The sequence below is a fragment of the Catharus ustulatus genome, chromosome 2, assembly GCF_009819885.2.
Source record: "Catharus ustulatus isolate bCatUst1 chromosome 2, bCatUst1.pri.v2, whole genome shotgun sequence".
NCBI lineage: Eukaryota > Metazoa > Chordata > Aves > Passeriformes > Turdidae > Catharus > Catharus ustulatus.
In genome coordinates, this window is record NC_046222.1 from 39,785,390 (window position 1) to 39,810,020 (window position 24,631).

At 41.5% G+C, this 24,631-nt stretch overlaps 1 protein-coding gene across 3 annotated transcripts in view; it reads right to left on the bottom strand.

The window, feature by feature from the left end:
* SMCO4 (single-pass membrane protein with coiled-coil domains 4) overlaps positions 1-17,164 on the bottom strand; it is a 30,747-nt gene extending 13,583 nt beyond the window's left edge. The window contains exon 1 of one of the 3 annotated variants that reach the window (XM_033053591.2): positions 16,555-17,164. The gene's annotated coding sequence lies outside the window, so the exon portion shown is untranslated. Of the gene's footprint in view, positions 1-15,709; positions 15,759-16,093; positions 16,217-16,554 lie in introns of those variants that run through there. The other 2 variants (XM_033053592.1, XM_033053593.2) reach the window with 2 other exon arrangements.
* Positions 17,165-24,631: the final 7,467 nt, after the last annotated feature.

A 24,631-nucleotide genomic window follows, 5' to 3' on the forward strand; every position in this document is an offset into this window, starting at 1 on the left:
AAGGCAAATTTAATAAGCACCTCAATTTTTGCTTTCTATTTATAATACTGCAAGCACCTGCTGCTGCTGAGATCTAAGCACATATCTATCTATCTTACTCTGCATAGACTGATTCAGATTAATCTTAATAGTTTCATATTTTAAAGCAATTTCAAGAAATATTGCTCCAAGCTGCTGGGTGGATTGGTTTATTTCTCTTTGGGGTGTTGATTTTTTGTTAGGTTTGGAGTTTGGTTTTTTTCCTTCAGTTTTTTATTTGGGTTTTTTTTTGTTCGTATTGTGGTTGGGTTAGTTCTCCCCACTCCCCTGTTTTTATTAAGATACTGCTGACCAGCTTTCAAAAATACAACTCATTTTGCTTCCTTGCTTACACCAGCCACATTTGTGTATTTTACATATATATATATATATATATATAAAATTTACTGGAGTATTCAGTAGATCTCTCTTGTCAATTGAACAGTAGGCACTCAAGAATCAAACCAAGTTGCTCTTGGAACCCCAACAGTGGAAGTCAAGTCAGCAATGGGGCTCATGGCTGGTCTTGGGAGCTGTGCATGTGCAGGGAATGGATCATCCAGGACATGTAGGGCTTGAATCACGTATTACTTGACCTTCTCTCAAAAGAGGGATATATTAGTTTTTAATCTTATCCAAGTGCTTGCAAACACCAAATGACAGCTAAGGCTACACAGTGGAGAAGTTAAGTCCTACATCTGACCTTTCAAGAGGAGCTGAGGAATCATGTCCTTAGGCACCTCTTCAGAGCCTGTCTTGCACAGCTTACAGACAGAATATTAATGGCTGCACCCTGGGCTGTGGACATCCTGGTATCTACAACAGCAACACTGACTGCTCTTGCTGTTATTTCATTTGACAAGACGACAAATAGGAAGTTTAATCCAGTGGGGGGAAAGGAAGAAAAAAGTTATGATGCAGTGCAAGTAGGTGAGCAAGATAATGAAGCCCAGACAGAAAGTGCAGGAGAGTCCCCTTAGTGTGCAGAAAGAATCAAAATTAAAACAAAGACAAACAGTGCACAGAAGAAAAGCTGCATGGAAGTAAAATAAAGACTGAAACAAGTGGATGGAAGACTCCATCCATCAGAGAAGACAGACATCAGTGATGGGTCTCACCTGTACACTGCATGTCTTTGCTTTTAGTGGCTGACAGCTGAGGTTCATACTTCTCATCCATCTCCTGCCTACGTATTTAGGTGTGATGGAGCAGCCTCCTCCACAGCCAGTCAGGAGACCTCATGGAAGACTTCACAGGATACTCTGCAGACAATTTAATCTCAAGAATGACTCTCATTCCCATTAACTCCTTACTCCAGAGGAGCCATGCTATTTGATTCCCTGCAGTATATAACATGGGCTTATAAGGTAGATTTTAAGAATTGCCATTAAAAACACAACTCTTTCTCAACAAAAAGAGTCCGATTGCTGTTTTTATTCACCCCACATGGCAAGACTGCTGTTGACTTCATGACAAAAGTATGTTCATGAATGTGTAAAACAAAGTTTCTAAAACTGTTTTTAACTGCATTTGTTGGAAAATTAAGCAAATGGAAAGGCTTAGAGACATCACTGTAAAATAATCAGCAGTATGCTCTCCTTTTACTTATCAGCAGCAAAAGCCAATACAGACATTATCTTGGGAATTCATGGATGTTTTAATTTTCTCTTAACATGAGAAGATGACAATACAGATTTCCTCAGAAAATAAACGAGGCACAGGCAGACCTTGCTGTCATTTATAAAGATGAGGTGCCATGTATGCTTCATTTTCTGGCTGTGGATTCCAAATTAGTGTCCCAAAACATCTGTAACCTTCATGTGTTCTCATCTTCTTTCACAATTACTTCTTATCATGTGGGGAGGTCTTGAACTTTTGCAACAGCTATACTGAGTAAATCAGCTATAAACAGACATGCTATTGATACTCCAAGCCAACAGCTAATCATGATTTTTAGTCTTTCAAGCGAATAGGACAACTTAAAATGGCAAACATTGCTCTATCTACTCATCCATAAATTAGGAGTGACAATTGCAGATTATTACTCATTCACTCAGAGCGTTTGTTTGGCCCTGAGAGAACTGGCTTTATTCCAAGAGCTGGCAAACATTGGTTAATATACATGTAAATGTTTTATTTCTCTTGGAGTAGGCAATTTCACAAAATGAAATACCAAATTAAAGATGACCTCAGTTCTTCTGCTGATGCCTGTCTCGGATGCAGTGCTGCTAGAAGCCTTTGCAAGCTTTTTCAGACCAAGTCAACAGGGAAAAAGACACCTTTTCAAAGTGAGACGATTTCACTGTGGAAACATGAAAGCTTTTATATAAATATTAATCACCACATTTGTCCTGGAGTTAAGTGGATGGAGACTGGCTTATATAAGATTGCAGAACTGACTTGAAAACAGTGAGTGAGATGTACTGAAATGGTTCTGCAAATACTGCTCCAAACAAACTGTTCCTCTATACAAGAACTGTGGTGCAAGAAGTAGTTTAGCGACCCCAACATTTAATCTGATGGTACTATAAAATAGCACTTCGCTCCTGAGAGTGAAGAAGGGGAAATTTGTCCTTTGAATTTCTGATGTAAGTGTAAAGAAAAGGAAAATATTAATTTCCTCCAAAACTGCAACTAATTAGAACTGGGAGGAAGAGACAAGACTAAAAAAAGGAATGAGATTCAACAGAGAGGGGGAAATAAACTAAATATCTGAGCAGAAAACCAGGCAGTGGTCTAACAGAGCCTCGTCCTAACCAGACTATAAAGCTAAATATTCTAAATAATACCAAGTGTACTGTACCCATACTCCTGAGCATGGGTCTCCAAAGCACAAGAGAATCAACAGTTCCTGTGCACTTCAAGGAGAGGACAGTATACATCACCTCCAGCAGGACCCTGAACCATCTGTTTCCTACCAAGGGCTGGAAGTATCAGATCTGCTTACTCCTCCTATGATACAGGCCATCAGCCATTGCTTACCTCTCTTTTCTACAGAGAAGTGAGATTTCTTTTCACAAATTAACCAAGATTTGAAACTAGCTCTACAACTACACAGCAGATTTCTGAGAAAAGGAAGAGAGAAGCATAACCTCTTATCTACTGTGCCGTACCACAGGTATCATCACCTCGCTTTCCTTGAGGGCACAAGGAAGTTTCAATCAGCTGAGGATGCTAAAAACAGTTCAAAATAAACCTAAACAGAAATGACACAGTATTAATATATTTCCCAATATCAAGTACAGAATGAAATACAAAATAAGGTACAAAGCATCTGAGATCACAGTAATTTGATGGAACCTGCAAGCAAAGAGCATACAACGATTAAGAAACCCCCAACTATCAAGATAGCTGCAGTCTAAATTCACCTCCTCTGAGTGAAAGGAACTGAAGACGAACAAACACTGATGGGAAGCAACCACCAACAGATGACACCTTCAAAAGATTCAGGACTATGTTTATGTGGCAAGAGCTGATGAAAAGTTCAGCTCCCATATGGCAACTCATCTTGATTGCTATTGCAGTGCTCCACAGGTTTCAGCCAGGTCTCTCCATGGACATGAACATTTATGCATACAGAAGGGACACCAGATCTGTATTTTCTGGAGATAAATACATCAAAAACTGCAGGCATTGGAATTGCTCTTCTTCACATGCTGCATTTTAAGAGGAAAACAATTTAGACTTTACAGGCTACTACATTAACTAAAGTTACTTTTGAAATATCTTCCATTATTTCTTCCCAGAATGGTATGTTTCTTTTTCTTCTCACCTGTAGAAACCTACCACTGGAGCAAGCACACTAACTAGTACTTGACATTGCTTTGAAACTTGAACTTAATGCTGCACTTTTCCATGCTGCTTTCCCAAAAAGCACACTCTCTCCCCCCTCTTGTGTGCTACCGCTTACATAGCACCTGGAGATCTCACAGGGAAACCTGCTGGAACAAAGGGCAACACAACAGAACACAACAGTGCCTGCACCTCAGCTCTGAAGAGGATTTTAAAATTTATAACAGGGTCTCACTTGGCCGCTTGGTGTTCTACGTGGTCGAAATGAATACACAAGCCAGGCAGAACTGCACGAGAGGTGCCTATAAAAGGTGACAGCAGTATTACCAGATAAGCCACCAGTTAGACATCACTGATTACCACACTGGACAGAGATTTTAACTCACCTAGAGAGCAGACAGCTAATCGGATTTCTTAATGGGCTTCTCTCAGTTTCACTGGGGCTGATGCATGCTGCATACAGGATTTGGAATGAGATTTTTCCCTGAATAGCACACACTGCTTTACTACAGCGTTCTGTTATCATCTTGGCTTATGCTTATATAAAGTACCAGATGGAAGTTACACAAACAGTCATTAAGAGGTTAATCATTAAATTCAAGCTATGCCAGGGCAGCAACAAAGCTGACCTCTTGAATAAATTGAGCTTGGATACAGGTTACATTGATTTTCCTAAAGAGGTTTCATTACTTAACTCTAGATTTGTGATTTCTTTTGAGAGTAGGAAGTTAAGAGCTAATCCAAATTTACTATTTATTTTCTATCAAAGAGAAATCAGCCCATTTAAAATGCAGACAATATGATAGATCTCCCTCCCTTTCATTGTTCTCTCCCCTCTGAGAGGAACTCAACTTCATAGGACTTCAAACCTCAGGGAGGAGGGGAGGAAACCACAAAAAGAACAAACTCTAAAAACCTTTTAAAAATCCCAGTTCATCTTTATTCTACAAGTTTCTCCTCCAGCACTGAAAACCCAATGTATATTTTCTCACAACTACTTTTATTCCTGTATTGGTCTTAATGCTTTCCTAGAAATTATAGTTTTTTAGCACCCAAGTGCAAAAACTTTAATTTGATGGGGGATGGGGACTGTTTGGAGTCCAAAGTCAGTAAAAAGGCATGAAGAAAATATTTGGATATGCTACAGGATACTGAGTCTTTCTCCTATATTTTCTCCTTTCTAACTCTGATCTTCCTGTTTTCATTTTTAAACAGGTATCAGAATCAACCAGGTGACAAGCTATATCATTAAATCGAAGAGTTTCCTCTTCACCTCTTTCAAGTATGATGAAGATCATCCATAAAAACAAAGTCATCTGAGTTCCCATTTTCCCACAGGTACGTTAAAATGCTTACTCAACCATGGTAGTTATGCCAGTGACAAATGGCGTGTGCTAGACTTGGGGTTTCGTAACTTTCTGAAATTACTGTTTCGACTTAACTCACATCTTTGGGAATGCAAAACTTACTTAAATCTAAGAAAAAGATCTAACAAAAAGCAAGGAAGAGGCAAAGTTATTCAGAAAAGAAAAAATATGCAAAACCTCCAGAATACACATCTTTTACAAGGGGCAATTTCTTACTCTCCTGTTTTGAGAACCTTGCCTCTTTCATACTTAAGCTAAGTTTTCCCAAAGCAGGCATCGCCAATTGCCTTCATTTGGAGATATTATGTAAACAATTTTGAAGAAAGAAGTAGAAAGCCAAAAAAGGATATTAAATCATGGAACAGATACATCTTGGAATCTTGTATGTATTTCTTCCAAGAGAAGAATAATGAAAAAAGATGGACATGGAAAAGAAATAATAGTAGGCAAGAATGTAGAACATGAAAGGCTTTTTGCTTAAGGTCCCTCATGTCTTAAGAATTTATTAAAAGATTATGTTAGAGCACCTGAATTTCAGCAAATTGCTTCTGAGAAGGCTTCTGTTCCAGCAGCTTCTGCTGGAATATTTCACTCTGGCTGTCAGCCAAATCTTTGCTATGCTGATGCCAAATAAACGATACCCAATTTCAACGACAGATGCTGTTGTGTTGACACATAATTGATACGTTTATATTCAGGGCTCCCTGGAATTCTGAAACACTTTATTCACAAGAAATATAACTGACAGCAGAATTCAAAGTGACTTGCACATAGCTGATGTGCACTGCTGGTATTGTCAGACTGGAAGGAAGAGATTGCCAGCTGTCTAGGGTGGTCAGGAACAGTGGAGACCAAAAATTTTCCAGAGCAAAAGAAAATATGGAGAGATATGGCCCAGCAGTAAAAGTTAACCTGCTCAGCCAGAAACCTACATGCCCAGAGAAACAGGAAATCTGAAAGTTTTCAACACAAGTCACATATCCCTTTCCTGCAGAGTTTCTAACTGCGTAGGAGATGGAAGTCAGAGAAACAACACAGCAGTGAATAACAAATACGGCCATAATCTCCTTTTCACTTTGACTTCCTTGGTTTCCTAGGCAGGAAGCAGATTAGTAACCATTAAAAATATATTTACCAAAGGTATGTTCCAAAGAAAACATTATATACCTGATCCTTGCATGTTCACTCTCCTGTAGATAATTTGTAATAAAGTTTCATAAACAGCATTTATTTTGGAAAGCAACTTTATCCTTCCTCAAGGTAAACACACCTTTGCATCCACCTTCATTCTTACAGGAAAAAAATGCCGATGATATTACAATATATGCCTACAACCTGAGGTTTTTTTGGATTTCATAACAGAGAATCATATAATTTTTACACAATGAATAAAAACATGGATGAAAATGTCCAGCAAAAGGTTTGTACCCACTCATTTCACAAGGAAAAAAAAAATCAAAAAAATAATATTTGTCATAAAGGAGTAAATAAATGCCATGTGGCAAAATTTTCAGTCATTTATCCACATAGTATATGCTGTTCAGCAAACATGCAATGCAGTACATTCCACCATGATGCCTTTTTTTAATTAAAATAAGGTTAAGCTTAAGAATGCTTTTGAATTGTACTGTATGGGGATTATCATATACATTTGAAGTTTACAGATGAACTGACTGAATACTATTTTGTTGACTGTTTCTTAAATTGTATTTTAGAACACTGATCACAGCCCAGAAAGCTTCTGCAGTGTGATACACTCTGCTGCTTGTGAGGCCTTATCTAGGTCTCAAATACTGTTCTTCTCTACCAGTACCACAGGAAAGATTTCTTCCTCCAGTCAACTCTTTTCTTTCCTCTGTATGAAAAAGGGACTGATGTTAATTCTTCAGACTTTGCACGCTGGAGCTCTTTCCTTTAATTTTTCCTCTCCTGTGCTTCTAAGGGTCGCTAAGGGCAAAACTGTCACAAAACCTCTCTTCACACTGAATTTCTCCTTCAGGAGTGCCCAGCACAGAGAATATAGATAAAGTTTTACAAGGGAAAAATGCTTTTATCATCAGAGCTCCTATCTCTCAAGCCCCCTAATTTTCCAGTTAGTTCAGCAACAAAGAATATATAAAATATACAGGTTTATATCCTTACAAAAACACAAAGTGCTTGATAAGGTAAGGAAGTGCATTAAGCAGAAAAGCTTTAGGGGTCAGGGGTTCTTTTTACTATTCTGTGAGGCATTGGGAAAAAAAAAAGCCCAAAACAATTTTTGCCAAAATATATCCAGAAGTTAAAAGTTTAGCAGCCATTCCCACCCCAAAGAAGTCACATCCCTCCCCAAACCACGTAGAAATTTAGTCAGACACAAAGGATAGCTGGGACTAGCCTCCCACTGGCATTTGGGCATTTCAGGAACATAAAGAGAGGATCATAAAATAGTTTGGGTCAGAAGGGACCTTAAAGATCATCTTGTTCCAAAGAGAACATGATAAAAACCAGCTAAGCCAGCTGTCAACAGCTTTGATTTACCAGAACCAGACATGGGGTATGACAGGGAGCTGCACCACAGGCAGACCCAATCCTCCTCACTGCTGTTCAGAGGGGATCAGATGCAAAGCAGCTCCAGATGCCCTGCCTAAGCCAAAGAAGGCCGGTCTCTCAGCACTGCATTTTACACTGAGCACAGCACGGAAATAACAAAGCTCAAAGGCTTACGTAGAAGATCCTGCTCCTGTCTAATTACCTGGAAGGGTGTGCAGGCACTGCAAGGCACTGTATAGCTACACCATGTGTGTGTTAGGAGGGATGTGGTTAGTTCAGGAGGAGATCAATGCTAAGATGCACAAACCAACTCGAATATTTCTACTTGTTACTGAATTTGCTCTAAAGATTTATTTCTACAGCTCTTTTGGGGTGTTTGAAAACTCCCCCTGCTCCTCCCTTAAGCACATGGTAAAGTAAATAACTTTCTTTTTTTAAAGAAATACAACTTCATATTCAATAGTAATAATCCATCCTGTTATTAACAAAGGCAAGAATTTGAAAAAGTCAAATGGATTCTCATTCCTACTTCTACTCTTGGCTTTTGCATTTTGTTCTGTTTGGACAAAGAACAGAAAGGTTTCAGTTTCTCCCAACCAAGGAAGACAGTGCTATAGCAGGAAGACATGGGGAAAAAACAATAAAATTATTGTATACAAATATTTGTTTCTCTTCCTCAATTTATAATGCAATTTAAAAGAAAAGCAAAAATGTGTTTGATGGAGATTACTGTACAATGAGTTTAATATGCTAAGTAAATTATCAACAGAAAGAACTACATCATCTTCAACTTTCAGAAGTGTAAAAGACTTAGCAAGAGTTCAAGCAATCAGATTTCAGATCAAATCTTACTTTTACAGACACCATTTCCTGTACTCTTTAGTATTTCTCTTACAACTGTTGTGGGAAAGACTTAAAACAATGGCGGGAAACTGCTTGCCTGACAGACTGAAATAATAATTCAGCAGTAAGAACCAGCATCAAGACTTTTGAGTAATGGTATCAAACCCTAACATTAAGGCAAAAAGTTGGCATGCAGCCTTTTTCTCTATGCTAAAGTACTTCCTCACAAGTAGCTCTAAGACTCCAAGCCTTCAAATGTACTTCCCAGTTTATAACAGTGTAAATACAAGCCTCTCCTGTAACAGTTATGAATTGAGAAAACTCAAGTTTTTCTAATGCTGTGCAGCATTAACACCTACACTTCTCAAGCCACTTTAGACACATTTATCCTGCAGTTTTTGTCCTAAACTATGCTAGAGTTTAACTGTATGTTTTTCCATTCAAAGTAGGCTGTGAAGGTTGAGTTGATGGGCAGACCCATCACAGTAAGTGTATAGGTTTCTAAGTAGACCTAAATTTGCAAAGACGACTAACCACAGATGAACTTCCTGACCCTTTTTGTGGCATGACTGCAGGCTCAGAGCCATATTTTATACTGGCACCAGTAAGTCTAAAAAAAGGCTCTGGGATCTATCTCATTTGTATCACGACAGCCATGTATCTAGTCTGTTTTTGAGGGTGCACTTTTATAACTAAAAACTCCATCCTTCAGCTTCCTTCTTCTTTTGGTTACGCTTCTAGCTGGATGTAAAAGTCAAGTAAAAGATCTATCCTGACACAATGATGCTACTGATATGTAATTTCCAGTAAGCAGCCATGCTAAGAACAAGCATTTGAGAGGCAAAGCACTACAGTGAGTTTTAGCAACAAATTTAACATACCTCCCCCTCCAGACCTGACACTAAGGTCAGGTACCTCTGTACCATGGTCAGAGAACTCCCTTCCAAATATACAAGCAAAGCCAAGATGTCAAACCAAACTAACACAGTGTGTAAAAGCAGTGAGACCAATTTATAAACCAAAAGCAGTCTGAGAAGGAGATAGGATATACACCCTGAGGTCTAGTACATCCAAACCCTGATTATCCATAGTTCTAGCATGATACAAAGCCCAAAATCAACATGGCCTGAACACAAGGTTTTTATGCTTCGCAACTAATTCGGTTTGAGGAGCCTTATTAGAGACTCTTCTCAAAAGAGCCTATCTGAAGGCAGATGGTACTTTGAGTGTTAAAGTCTACCCAGCCACCTCCTCTCGTTTAACGTTTTTTCCTCAAGTTTACCGTGCAAACACAGCTCTTCAACTCTGTAACTGCAGTACATCTTTATTCTTCATAAACCTTTAGACCAGTCTATGGGACAAAAAAACCCAAAAAACTCACAGCAGTACCAAGGCAGAATACAGTCACAACCAAAATGGATTGTGATTGTTACTGCCAGAATCTAAGGGGGGCCCATGTAAGTAAACAGAAGGCCACATCATTCTGCACTCCCCCTCACCACACCAGCTCATTTCAGCCTGAAAAAGTCATTTGTGCCTGCAGTGGGGCAGGCCACATTTCTACTCTCCATGTGCCAAAGACACAAACACATTGGTTTAGACAGAAGCAGGTTTTGCACTGATGTTGCTCTGTATTTTCCACTCTTTTTGCGAAATACAGAGACAATTTCTGAGCAAAGCCTTTTGGGAAAGAGCTTTATTCAAAATCACTGGTCCTCTGTCTACCACAATAAGAGTAGAGAATGCAAATTAGTTTCAATAAAAGCAGTTGGTAATCAATAAGAAAGGGCTGGTCCCTAAGAGTAAAACTGGTTCCTCTAAGGATAAGAGTTAAAAGGAGAAAAATGTGAGAAGATGAATAAAGGAAGAATAAATGTAAACAACATAGGTCGTGCGCAGGAGAAAAATGTAATAATGCAATTTAAAAAAATCAGAAAACTGTCAAAGAACAGCTGGGGGTAAATAGAAATGAAAAATACTAGAGCAAACAAAAGGACCATGAGAAAAAGTCTAACAGAAAACATGTGCAATCCAAACAAGATAAAATAAAAACCATGAAAGGGATCAGAAAAGAGGTTAGCTAGCACTAAGGCTTAGGGCCAGTCACGAGTTCACATTCTAGCCTGGTTCACAGGCTTTGGTAAGTCCAATAATGAGTTTCAGCATTCCTGCTTCCACACACCAGGCCATTTCACAAAACCTTGTAAACCTGTCTCCTCTGATCCTCTGCCGTAACACAAAGTCAATACCCACCTGAGCAGATCAGAACCCACCCATTCTGAATGCAGTCAGACTCCTCTGCTATGTCCCTTTACTTTCAGATCCACAGGCACCTGCAGAGGACTGGGAAAAGCCCAGCATTACTGTTACTACCTATTTAAAGAAAAAAAAAATCCAAACCCTCAAGACCGACACTTTCACTGAATTTCCATATTATTGTGTCTCATTTTTTAAGTCAGCTAGAGACTGCATTATGATCACAGAAAGACGGGGGAAATACAAGCATGGCACAGTTAGCAAACTCCACTCTAGAGAAACTTAACAATCAAGCGCCGTGTATACTGCAAAAGTCAGTACCACAAATCACTGACCCTCCATCTTCCACCTACAAATCCAGCTCCAGTTTCTGGTTTTATCAACCCATCGGGCCTTGGTTAACATGGAAATAAGGTCCCTATCTTGCACAAGCCTTTAATACAGCATGTAAGTAAACAGGAAGGCAGGCAGGTACTTATCAGTTTTTATCCCCAAAGAATCTCACCACAGAACTACACAATGTAACTCCTCTGGCCCCAAGAATGCAGCCCCCATCAATGAAGCAGCTAATTAAATAGCATCCATGAATTGCAAAAATGGTGTTTTCTACACTCAACGGAAACTGGGAAACCACAGTGGAAAGTTCACTGCACTGCTCACTTTTTCATCTACATTAAGTTTTGACCAGCATACTGATGAACTAGAAAGATAACCCCTCTGACAAGTAGTTCATATGCCTAAGATTATGCTTGTACTTCCAGAACTTTAATGCAGAGTACAGTAATTTCACGACCATAAGGCACATCAGACTATAAGGCGCACTTTTTTTTTGCAGCGAGGAGCCGCGCAGCGTGCAACAAAGTAATGAATTACTGGCAGGTGCTCAATTTGCAAACATTTTTCAAAGATCGGTGTAGCCTTTAAACGCAGCCCCAGGCGCCCTCCCCGTGCAGCGGACCCCGTCACTCCCAGCCGGCGCCGGTTGGCACGGTTCTCGGCTCCCACCGCGCAGCTGCACTGCGTCCCAGCTTCCCCGCGGCGGCGGCGCTTGTCGCCACTTCCCCGTGGCCGGCGGCGGCACCACCACTTCTCACCACTTTCCCGTGGCTGCGCCACTTGTCGCCGCTTTGCCGCGGCCGTAGGGGCTTCGCTGCCGCCGCGATTCGGCAGCCGCAGGGGCTCGGTCGGTGCTGCGATTCGGCAGCCGCAGGGGTTCGGCCGGCACCGCGATTCGGCGGCCGCAGGGGCTTCGTCACCGCCGCTTCACCACTGCCGCTTTTCGGCGGCCGCAGGGGCTTCGCTGCCGCTGCTCCAATGCCGCCGCCGGGCAGGCTCTGCTCGGGGCTGTTGTGGGCTCGCACTTCTCGTTCCCTCCGCGCCCGGGCCAGGGCCGCCCAGCTTCTCGTTCCCCCCGCGCCTGTGGTGGCGCCGCCTGGCTTCTTGTTCCGCCCGGGCCGGGGCTGGCGCTGACTCCCTCCCTCCCCATGTGGCTCCTGCTGGCCATGGTTGCCCGCTCCCGCCCGCCCCTCGCGACTCAGTGCTCCTGTGGCACCGCCCCCCCATTGCAGCTCACACTGCTGGTTTGGCAAATTTCGCAACTTTGTCCCTCAGATAAGGCGCACCGGACTATAAGGCGCACTTCCGGGTTCGGGGGAAAAATTTAGTCAAAAGGGTGCGCCTTATAGTCGTGAAATTACTGTAATTTGATTGGGCCATGACCTACCTTCGGAGAAATTCTACAAGACTTCTAATGACAACAGTGGTCAGAAACTTCTAGGTACATAGACATCCAAAAGCTCACACTTTTAAGAAAGTAGAATTTGACTTTTGCATCTCTGCAACTAAAAATCTATGTACAATACAACAGACAAGGATAAAGAAGACCAAAAAAAAAACCCATCCTGAAACTAAACTAGTGACAGGGCAAAAGACAACAGAGAATATTATCACACATCCTCATCCCCTCAAGATATATAAGTGCTCAAATGGCTCACATATATTTCTGGCTGCTTTCCCCATTCAATACACAAAGCCTGGTTCCTCTATTACCTACAGAAATTATTTTATGGTTTATCCTAACAAGTCAAAATACCTCTCTAAAAAACTTCAGCAAGCAACCAGGAGGGAAAAAAAAAGGAAAAAAAAAACCAACAAAAAACCGCAAACAAACAAGCAAAAACCCAAAACAAACAAACAAACAAACAAAAAAACGGGTGGGGGAGGCAGTCTACACTGCTGTAGGATTTTATATCTACAACCTGTATGGCCTGTAGCTACTGATAAAACAATTACAGCATTTTAACAGCACATTTCCCTACAGTGGCAAGCAGTTAAGACCTTTATATACTGAAAGAGATGCCCTTCCATATTTGCATGGCCTATCAGCCACAAACAGGATTAAGAGCTCAGCAAATCGTCACACAGGCCACATCTGCCAATATAACTCTTTCCCATAATGAGCAAAAAGGAAGGTACCTTCAGAGCTGTATGCAGGACTTACTGGGAAGTTATTACTGCTATAATTAAAAAAAAAAAAACCTTTAAAAAACAACAAAAAACCAAAACAAACCAAAAAAGAAGCAACCCAAAATGGCATTACAGACAACTCAGGATCTTTCACCTTCTAAAAAACAACTTCACTTGTTGCACAGCTTACAGCCCTGGCACTGCTCTGGTGGCCCTGTACAGCTATCAGCCTTGGGGATCTCCAGAGAAGACAACAAGCAAGATCTCTTTGCAGGACTTCTCCAAGCATGACAGCATTTCCATAATGAGTCAAAAACCAGAGAAATCTATATTGGCATGCAACACAAATTGCTATTGCACGTCATGGACGTCAATCCACCCAGGGATGCTTCTTGCAATGCATGATGGAGAGATTAGTACGGAGACAGATCATTTGATTCTGAGGCACCTGGACCTGAATGAGATGCCAGATCCATTCTCAAAGGGTTCAGAAGGCTTTGGGAGCAGCTGAAGCACAGTAAAAGCAAAGCCCAGCCCAACTCAGCAGAGGGAATTCGTGGTTTGAGTTCCCTTAAACCCTGACAGCACTGCAAAAGGGCAGTGTATCTCTCTGAGCACAGTGTATCTCTCTGAGCACAGTCCCCATGACAGCAGTGCTGCCTGCTGAATCGGGATCCATCTCCTGTAACTTCATGGAGGAGTTCATTCCACTTCTCACCACTGCTTCCTGATGGAACACCACCATAGGGACAAGCCTTGCTGGTCTTCCAAGTAACAGCAAAGGGAGAAAGATGATGGAGAAGGGACATTGTGAAAACAAACAAGGAAACTGCATTACATTACACATTGCCATCATCAAAGACATCTACCATCCAATAAGATAGGTCATATCACCTAATCAGGACATGTATCTTTTATATATATATATATGTATGCAAAAGTATTTCTGTGTTTAGTCAATGCATAGAAAAGCATTATTAGAATTTTTAAAATATTGAAATTATTTTGCTAGCATACAGATCTAGCAGTGAGCAGTGAGCACACAGTCCACTCTCTCACTGCTACTGCACCCACAACCCCCATCCAAACAATCAGCAATGAGCCAGTGATCAGCTAGGGAGCACTCCTGAGGGTTGTCACCTCCATTTCCAGCTCAGGTGGTGTTCCACAGACAGGAGGTGTGGACGTGCAGTCACTACTGAACATTTGATGCCTCCCACAAACCAGTCCCATCGGACTGTGAACAACAATTATATCCCAAAGAGGTGTAATGCGTGCTCAGGATGCCCTAGGAGAGCTTTCCAGTGCCCACCCTGGCAGCATCTGAAGCTGCCCAGCTCTGCAAATTGCTTGTCTTTATCTCTGCAAGTCTGTCAGTGCTGTCCATGCTCTGCTGTGCTGCCCTGCACTGGTGGCCAACAGCTCTGCCAAAACCCTCTCAAGCAGCAGAATGGAGACCTATGCAAGTCCAGGCTGGAAAATGCACTAAAGAAACAGGTAGTTCCTAGTTCTCCCAAAATATTGGGCAGTATTTGATAGCTTCACCTAAATTTCCTGTTGGTAGATGTTGCTTCTACTTTTCCCACAAAGCATGAGGGAAACCAGCAGCTAAAATTGCTGTACAAGGAGCAGTTCATTTATCTGACAAAAATCAGTGAAATCAACAAAGGTTGAGAACAGTTTTTCTTCTCAGCTTCATCTTAGGAGGTCTGTATGTTATAAATAGGCCACTAAAAGGCAATTAAGAGAGCGAGGGAGAGCAAAAAGTTATTAAAAATGTACCAACGAGAAACTCATTTCACTTTTTTCAACAGGGCATCGGGGAATTCCTGTAAGACTTCTAGTTCATTTCAAGGAGGAAATTCTGAACGAAGCTAAAAATAACTGACAATCAAATTTTCAAAACCGAGAGAAACACGGACACCCCCAGAGGCTCGACCCAGGGTGGCACCACCCCACAGACCGATAAAAATATCATACACATTTCAGGCAGGATAGAGACCACGGAATAGAAATCATTCTGACAAGAGAACATTTAAAACGGTCGAGAAAATAAGAGAGAGGGCTGAACTAAAACCGGTTTAGAAACATAGCAAAAAAAAAAAAAAAAAAAAAAAAAGAAGGAAACAACAATAAGGAGAACCACAAAACTATGCACCGAACTCTTGACAGCTCATCACAGGGACAAAACACGCACAAATAAAGGCACGGTGCTTTAAAAAACGGACGAACCCCACGTTTTTACATCCACAACAGATTGTTTTCTTTCTTTCTTGGGTCACCTTTACCGCTTTCCTAAGATTTTTTTTTTTCCCCAACAGGCTGCTTAAACCTAGGTCTCGGTCGTTTCCCGGCACAGCTGTACTCGCGAGTGGGAATCGGAATTAAGCAGATTAAATAAAAAGAAAGGGAAAAGAAGGCAACAACACGCAGACCCCGAAAGTCTTCTGCGAGTCTTTGGAGCAGTTATTCTCCTCGCCAGCCTGTGAGCGGAGCTTCCCGGGGGCTGCCACCCAGCCCCGGCAGTGTGGCCGGCGGCGGCTCGCTGCCGCCGATCCCGGCCGGCTCCCGGCTCCCCGCCCGCCCGCCCTCCGCCTTCCCAAACTTTCCGGGCTTACCCGCGGCGCCCCGGCCGCGGGACGGAGCGCTCGGAGCCCAAGTCGGCAGGAAGTTGTCCCGCCCGGGAGCCGATCTCGCTGCCCTGCGGGACACCGCGGGCTCGCCCCGTGCCCGTCACGGCGCTGCCCGCCGCCCCTTTCCCAGCGCCTCCCGCACCCACCGGCCTCCCCCGGGACAGCGGGGCCGCCGCGCGCCCTTACTTGGAGTTGCGTTCTCCCGAGGGACGGCAAGGGCCGGGCAGCGGCGGGAGAGGAGCAGGCTCCGCAGCGCCGGCCGCCGGCAACTTCCCCGCTCCGCCGCCACACGTGGGGCTGAGGCGCGGGCTGCGCTCCCCGCCCGCCGCTCGCCGCCGCGGACGTGGCAGCTCCGGCCCTCCCCCCGGCCCTCCCCGGCCGCGCCGGAGGCTCCTCCCGGCCCCGCTCTGCGGAACGCGGGGCGCCCTCTGCCGCCCGCCCGGGCACCGCCGGCCCCAGCCTCGCCCGGCCCCGCCGCCCCGGGGAGTGCGGCCCCGGTGCCAGTCCCGGTGCGTGCGGCCCGCCCGGCCCCTCAGGTGTCGGCCTGCTGGCCGTGTGGGGCGGGCGCGCAGGACGGGGCAGGGAGAGAGGTTTGTAAGGGAGAACGCCAAAATAGGTGGGACCAGGACAGCTATTCCCCCGCGTACCAGCAGGACGGAAGCGCCCGTTGAGTTGATCAAACTCTGCGATAAAGGGCCGAAAATGAAAATGGAGGGCAGGCTCCGCTTCCTCCGGGAGCAGGGGCGGTGGGGCAGGGCGGCGGGACCGGGTGTGCTGAGGAGCCCTGTCAGCCTGAGCCGCTGTAATCTCTGCACTAGCGACACCCCAAAACACCTGCAGCTGCTTCCCAGCTCCCGGGGCTTCGGCTGGCTGCCACAGAGACACTCCGCTTTCTGACTGCGGAGAAGAGGCCCCTCACCGCGTTCCTAAAGACTGTTACTGGTGGAAAATAGAAGATCTCCGACATTTGTCTTTTCTTCTTGTCAGGATTACACATTCGAAAACAAAAGACGTTTCTTGGGCTTGCAGTGGATGCAGTGCGCCTGGCACGCAGCTGTCTGCTGGCAGGAATCTTGCCCTTCTTCCAGGTTAATAACAGCTGCAAAACTCTTTCCAAGTGTAGTGGTTTCATCCTTTTCCTCATGCCCTTCTTGAAGTGTTTCCTGTGAGAGTGTTCATGACAGGCACCTTAGTGTCACCTTAATAAACCTTCTAATTGAGTGCTCTTCGACTGTCGTGTTGTTACCTCCTGTTGCTCTTCTTTCTGCCGAAAACATCCATTTCTCAGTGCCGGGCACAGTTTTAATCTCGAGGTGCACTGCCAATTTGAGGTTAGGTTCTGACTTTGAAGTCGTAAAGAACTGCTGCTGCTGATGTTCAAATAATACTGAACCGCTTAGGGCTAAAGCAGAGAAGAAATAAAATTGTGCTTTTCTAAAACATCTCTCGCACTGTGGTTATCTCAAAGGGCTTTATTAAGTAATGTCAAGTAAAGGGGCACCTTTAAGCATAGCAGCAATTCCATGCACAAATATAGCTTTGGACGGGGAAAATTTTGGCATTAGAGTTATCTACTCATTAGTATGGCTATTATGTATGTCTAATGATCACTCGCAGTGCCATGAGAAATATCCAATAATGGTCACCGCTTAAAACCATTAAGGAAAGATAAATTATGTGTGTATATTAAATTCCTCCTTGGGATGACTCTAAGTAAGAAAATGCAGCCAAGTCGATTTAAGGTTAAAGTGAATGTGTGAATCTTTGCTACATATTCCAGGAAAACTATAAAATTTACGAAGTACCTAATTTGTTGGTTATTAAGCGAAGTATTTATGCTAAAGTACTCCAACAACAAACTATACTGGTTTATCTATAACTAACTACACTTAACTACACTTAAAAGTTTGAGCAGTAGATCTGTCTAATGCTGGCTAACACACAATTATTTGCTACTGTGATCACTCCAGCTTCAGCAATGCCCAGCAACAGGATGTTGCCCATTTAGGAAACACATATTCTTGTCTAAGATTTAAGCAGAAGACAATGTGTGGGCCGTATAGGTTTTCCAACCTGCATCTGTCCAAAACAGATATGATTAAGTGCACTTTTGTTTAGCTATTGATTTATTCACCTGGCTTCCTCAAACATCAGATATATGTATGTCTCTTGTCCAAGAAAAATAGGGCTGTTCGCAGTATTGATTGCAGCAGTGGAGTCTGCAGTACACCTCAGTAAAAGGTTCAGTTCACGTTTTAAGACATTGCACTGTTCTAGGTAGTAGGTAATAGTAGGTAATAAACCTACACGTCCTTTGGATGTAGGTGTAAAATCTGCTGCCAGGATTATAATCTTTACTATTTATTCTTAATGTAGAAAAAGCGTATTTTCAGGTTGAGCTATCAGTGTGCACTAATCTTCCCCTAAACCTGCTGAGAATTTATGGATTTGTTTTATGCAGTACTGTAAAAGCATGGGAAATGTTATTGCCAAATTCAGTATTTTGTCCTTTTGCTGTATCCTACTTCCGTGACGGTAGCTTAGTCTTTTAATAAATACATATGGTTTTACATATGTGCATGTATGGGGAGAACAAGAAAAAAAATCACACATAAAGTTCAACTGAAGTGCAGGAACTGTGGTGTTCATTACAAGTTCTAATACAAAATATAATTGAAAGGGTTCATATACGTGTACACTTACATGGCCCTTTCCCTTGAATATTGTTTCCTTCTCTGGGAACTTACAGTGGCAAAACCTTACAGATTATATCCTTCCCAAATGGCAAAATATTTTGTAACAATAAGAAACAGATGTTGCCAAGACTCTTTGGATTTGTGACTTTCACAGTCTCTGGCAGCTTTGGACTTTTTCTCTGAGTGGCGGAACCACAGCACAGATACTTTCGACCTCTGTGCAGTTGCACCCCTGGGTTTTCCTCGTGTCTTTGCCTTCCTTTGCCTTTCTTCTGATTTCTTTTTAGTTCCACTCTTTCTTCAGATTTACTCTGGGTTCTTGTTTTCCTTATTTTCTGTTCATATCAATCTCCTGAGAGACTTCCCCTAAATCTCATCGTCAGAGTCTTCTTTCTCTCATAAGATTCAACATCAAAATCTCGCAGTTGCCTCCAACACTCAGACTAGATGCTCTGTCAAGCTTTGTGTGGGACAGAGGTGCCATGGAAGTGCCTATTTATCTTTTTCTATGAAAAGTACATAAGAAGTAGATCAGATTTAGACATTTAAACTGGGGTGAGTTGAATTCCATCTTATGATACTTCTCTGTTGGCAGTGAAGTCTAAGACAAGCTGTCATTTCAGTAGTGAAAGATAAGAAATTTTTATGTCCTGGTAACAGTGGTACCTGAGGTGATGGATAATGAATGCTTTCTTTTCTAACTCAGCAGCTACCTCAAAACACAAGTGACCATTAGTTTTTATTAGAAAGTAGTTTGGTAGTCTTGGACAAATGAGAAATCCACATGGCTTTTAGTCTGTGTTTTCAGTGATTGTTTCATGATAGATGTCACTTGCTGAACTGTCTCAGAGACTATAATGCTCCTTCTCCTCTGGAGAGGAGATCTTTGGAGCTCAGTCTGTGTTGGAACAAGTAAATCAAAAAGGTGTTTTAAGGAGCACAGCAGTTCAGGATTGGAAGTAACTATGTGTGGAACAAGATCCTAGGAACAAACTGTTCAACTTAAGTTAAAGCTCAACATTTTCACACTAAGAATGATATTAAAAACATGAAAGCAAATAAAAAGGGAAAGTAATATATATCCTGAATCGCCAATAATAATAATGTCTAAATTGAGGCAGGATGCTTTCTTGATTTGCGCCCAGAAATTATGATGACCTCTCTATATATAGAAAGCCAAAGTAAATGATCACAGTGCTTTCTTCTGGCTTTACAAATTACGGAAAAAGCTCTTCAAACACAAAGCTGGGCCATATTGACAAGGCAGGAGAAGCTGGTTTGTACTGTCACCATCCTGCAGAAATCGTTTTTGTGAAACCTGAATAACACTCACAGTCACAACAGTTCGCCCGGCATAGAGCCTAAAATAACCTTTAGAAGATGTGAGTTTTGATACCAAACAAAAGACTGGACTCATCTGCTGATGTTAACTTGGCATAGCTCCATTGAAGTCAGTGGAATTATACTGATTTACAAAAGGAGTAAATCTGATCTATAAACATTTGACATTAACACACACTAAGACACTGTCCTTTTTTCCTAGTACTCCAGGTCACAGCAGAACTCTTGGACTTCATGATTCCTTTTTCAGCAGAACATGCTGTTAATATTCTGAGAGATATTATAGAAATGTGACATCACCAGAACTTTGGCTGATCTTACCTGAAAACCATAAAAATATTTTTCAGAAACTTCTGAGAGATAATTTATATTTTGTGTGTTGGATACACGCCAGTATATTTTACAGGCTAATTGTGTAGTGCAAGTTCAGTCTTTTTATATTTCATCTGCTGTCAGAAGTGATCAAATGACAGATAAAAAATTTACTTGATAATAATTGAGTGTGTCATCTGCTTTCAAAGGCTCACGGTTTCAAAACTGGGAAAGACCGAACAAGGAGAAATGTATAGTGTCTCATTATACTTTATCTTTCAGGTAGCTAAATATTGTGACTAAAAGTCAGACTAGACAGTTACATCTGTACCATGTTTTACCGAAGTGGAAAGATAAGTCACAGATGTTGACAAGGCTTTCCTCAGTGCATTCTATTGAAAAAAAAAAAAGCTTTAGTTGATCTGCTTATAATTTTTCATGCTGTGTCCTCTTTTGGCACCGAACTCTATGAAATTTACAAAAGCAGCACCTGCAGCTCTGTAAGTCACAACCCTTTTGAAAGTTGATGTCTACGTATAACATTCTCACATTCAATCAACCTAAATGTGTTAACGGCTATGTGACTTACAGTGAATCCCTGAAGACTTATGCTTCAGAAAGAATCTTCTTTGTTTGAAGATTTCTGTCTCTGAAGAGTCTGTCATACCAGCCAGACTTTCAAACTCTGCTCTATAAACACCATGGCACAGTACTGAGCAACTTCCTGCGAGTTACTAAGTGCTTTCAACTCTTGCTGAACTTTTAGGAATTGTAGGAAGTTGTCTATTTACAGGAAGAGCTGAGACTTTTAAAGAATTAAGTACAAACTAATTTTATTAGCTTACATGCTTGTAGTTACTTTTAGGTATAGTTTGACATTTTCTATTTTTTCTCCTTGACATAAAAATATACTTAACTGGCAAAGTCTTGCTGTCACTTCAATTAAGATTCTCACACCAGCCATCAGCTTCTTCTGTTGCTGTTGATGTTAGAGGACAAAATGTTTTGATGGAACTTATGTGTAAAAAGCTTTAGTTTTTAAAGTTAATTTGTAGTGCCACGAATTTCAGCAGCTAATTTGCTTCCCTCATGTATATAAATGTACTAATGCTGTGAGCTATTTTATATTTTTCCAAAATCATAGCAGCCAGATATCCAAAGGACCAATTTAGTTGTGGACTTTTCTCTAAACAATCAGTGTATTTCCAGACCAGAGCTGTTGACTGCTCAATGATCTGTTGAAAGATTGAGTAGCATTTGGCACATAGATATTGTTTATAGCATGCCCTTCATTCTCTCTGGCACACAACAGAGCCTTCTGCTTCCTCTTGCTTCCCTGATGATCACCTTACAGTGACCCTGGAAGTAAAATAATGTAATTAAAGGGAGTGTGGGTATCTCTAGATAACATTAGAAAATCACATAGCAGGATTATCCAGCTTTGTGCTTAGCAAGTTTAGTGGAAAGATAGGTCCTGTACTTTTTGAAATAGATGTCACTATAATTCTTTGTGATGGGCCTTCACATTTGATGATATTGCAAAAGCAGAGTGGGATAGATTTAACCTTGAAATAAATTGCAATCTGTGGGAATAACTAAACAGTAGGGTGCTTTCACAAGGAAGTGGTGGATCACTATAACTTTGCTTTTTTCAAAGTAAAAGTTGATACCTTTTTTACAAAATATGCTTAAATCAACTGGAAGAAATTTACAGCCCCTGTACTGAGATTATGAGCTGGAGACATTATAGTTCCTTTTGATTTCTGGAACCATGAATCCATGAAGGGTTTATTTCTTTGTGAATCGTGGCATAGTGAGCAGAATTGTGCCCACAGTCCTTGCTTTGCTCACAGTACTTGTAGTTCTGTATTACACTCATATGTGTAGTTAAATGTCATCTCTCAGGACTTCAGATGATTTCCTGGAGTAGTTAGGAAGTTTTCTCTACCTTGCCCCCTCACTTGCCTGGGCAAAACTGCCCATATGTACTTTTATTTATCATTTCCTCCACCAAACCCATCGAAAGTGAGATGCTTGATGGCTTAGACTAGTGGCTAGAGAGGGTGAAGATTTCACACTGGCTGGCTGGAATGTCTTGTTCACGACCCAGCTTTGGGCCTAAGGAAGAGAGATCAGTCATAAGATGAATATGTATGTTTCTGTCTGAAAGGAAGGGTTGGGGGTTTATGCTTAAAGTTGGGTGGAGGAGTGGAATAGATTCTGGCTGCAGATGGATTCCAGTAATATCACTAATAATGTCACTATAAACCATTTTCATACATAACATAACATGATTAAAAGAGAATGTGTGGTTCCTGTTGACCTGCATCTGAAAAAAACTTTTCAACTTGACTGTAAAGTTTGAGGGTTATATTGCCATGCAGATTGAACTAGGCAGTAAAGACCTGTTCCTCATAAAACTATGCAAGTTTAATTCCAGCCCCCAAACCCTTTTATTTATTGATATCAGACTTGGAGATTTTAGGAGAACCATAAGGAACTGTCTTGTATCAGCAGTTCTTTCTGGGCTCAATTCCAAAATCTTTCTCCACATTGTATCCATGAATATAATATCTAATATTACATCTGTGGACATTCTTAATAATTCAGTTCCTTGGATCCCAGAGGCCAAATTCATAACTTTCTTTTTTTTTTCGCCTCAAAGTTCTATACTTATAATGCAAAGATATATTTTTTTTTTCAGTGTTTTGAGAAGTGAAAGGGAGAGATACTGTTACCCCTTCTCCTTCAGTCTAATAACTTCCATGAGTAGGTGCTACTCAGCATGAGGGACTAGGGGAGCAATTTCACCAAGCTGTGCTGGGCATGAAATTCTATTTTGAAACCGGACCCACATAGAAGCCCACAGTCAGGGGTGGGGGTATTTGAAATAGTACATTCCTGATGGCTTCAGATTTGGAGTTCTGGCTTTGGATCTTTTCCCAGTGGATATAAACATGATTATACACCCTAGCAGGTGTTACATAATCTCAAGTCACATTTGGATTCACTGCTATGTGTTTGATACTTCCTCTCATACAAAATATTAGAGATTAGTTCTCTTCACCTTCATCTGCGTAGCTGGGGATTTTTTCCTATAAAATTCAATAACAAGAAAAAATCCAATGCATTTATACTCACAGAAAACCAGTCATGCAAAGCATTAGTTTATGAAAAAGAGATGGTTACACTGAGTCAATACTAATACAATTACCTACTTGAACAAGCTCAGTTACTCAATGCATTACTGAATTCTGTCTTTTCAGAGTCTTGCTGGGTTGCTTTTTTCTTAAGGTTCTCTTTCTGTATGCTTTTATTCTTGTGTTTTCAAGAACCACCAGTAGCTAGAAATATAGAAGCACACGCTGTTGTCATGGAAAACCTGACTTACCTACACAGATATCTTACCATCACTCTAAACAAAAAACAAATGCAAGAGTTGCAAACTGTATGCCCAGCTCTGAGACACAGTAGGCTACTTGGTGGAGCTGGGAAATACTTTTTTTTTCTGTCCATCAAAATCTTGAAATAACCTTTTCTTATTCCCAATGGGACCAGAGTTTTTCTTATTCCAGCAGGACAAAGTTTTTGAGGGGCAGGGAGATGAGCGGGATGAAAATTGTCTCTATTAATTTTTTTTCATTAAAAAAAATCATTCTAGGTGACTTCTTATGTTTTGCCTTACTCCATTCCAAATATTTTGCTTCAAATTAATTTTTTTATGAGTTTCATCAAATGGCCAACCGTATTGAGGTTAAACATTTCTGATTTGGAGAATATGGAAAGAGGAAGATTTTTATTATTTCCTAATAGAAACTGCTTTGAAATTGATAATTTAACACAAACACACACACACACACTCCTGCCCCGCTTCTGTAGAAATGGTGCTTTCCAAACAAAATATTTATGTTAAAAAGTGTGATCAGTCTAAGTTATCAACAATTCTTAAAAATGAAGATGGTGTGTTTGGAGCTATATCTGTTACCTTCTGAAATCAATGGGAATCTTCTGCTTTCTGGAGATTGTATTAATTATTTTTGCTAAGTCTTATATGTCAAGCCCATTAAAAAAAAAAAAATCACAACTTTAGATAGGTTTCCCTTCATCTTAGGGAGTTTACCATAGCCTGACGTTGTTGCCCAGGAGCAATGAAACAGGAGCTGGTTTAAACTCTTTAAAGGAACATGGAGATGTTGGTTCTTCCCCTTCACTTGTAGTTTGAGGAAGTTACTCCTCTACACCTGTATGGTTGCACTTGAGACTCCAAAATTGTGGATTATCCCAGAATGTTGCACTGATCACAGTTTGCAGTCACTTCAAAAGGCACCGGAATCCAATTGTGATCCACAGAGAAGTGAGTGGTTAGGATGCTTCT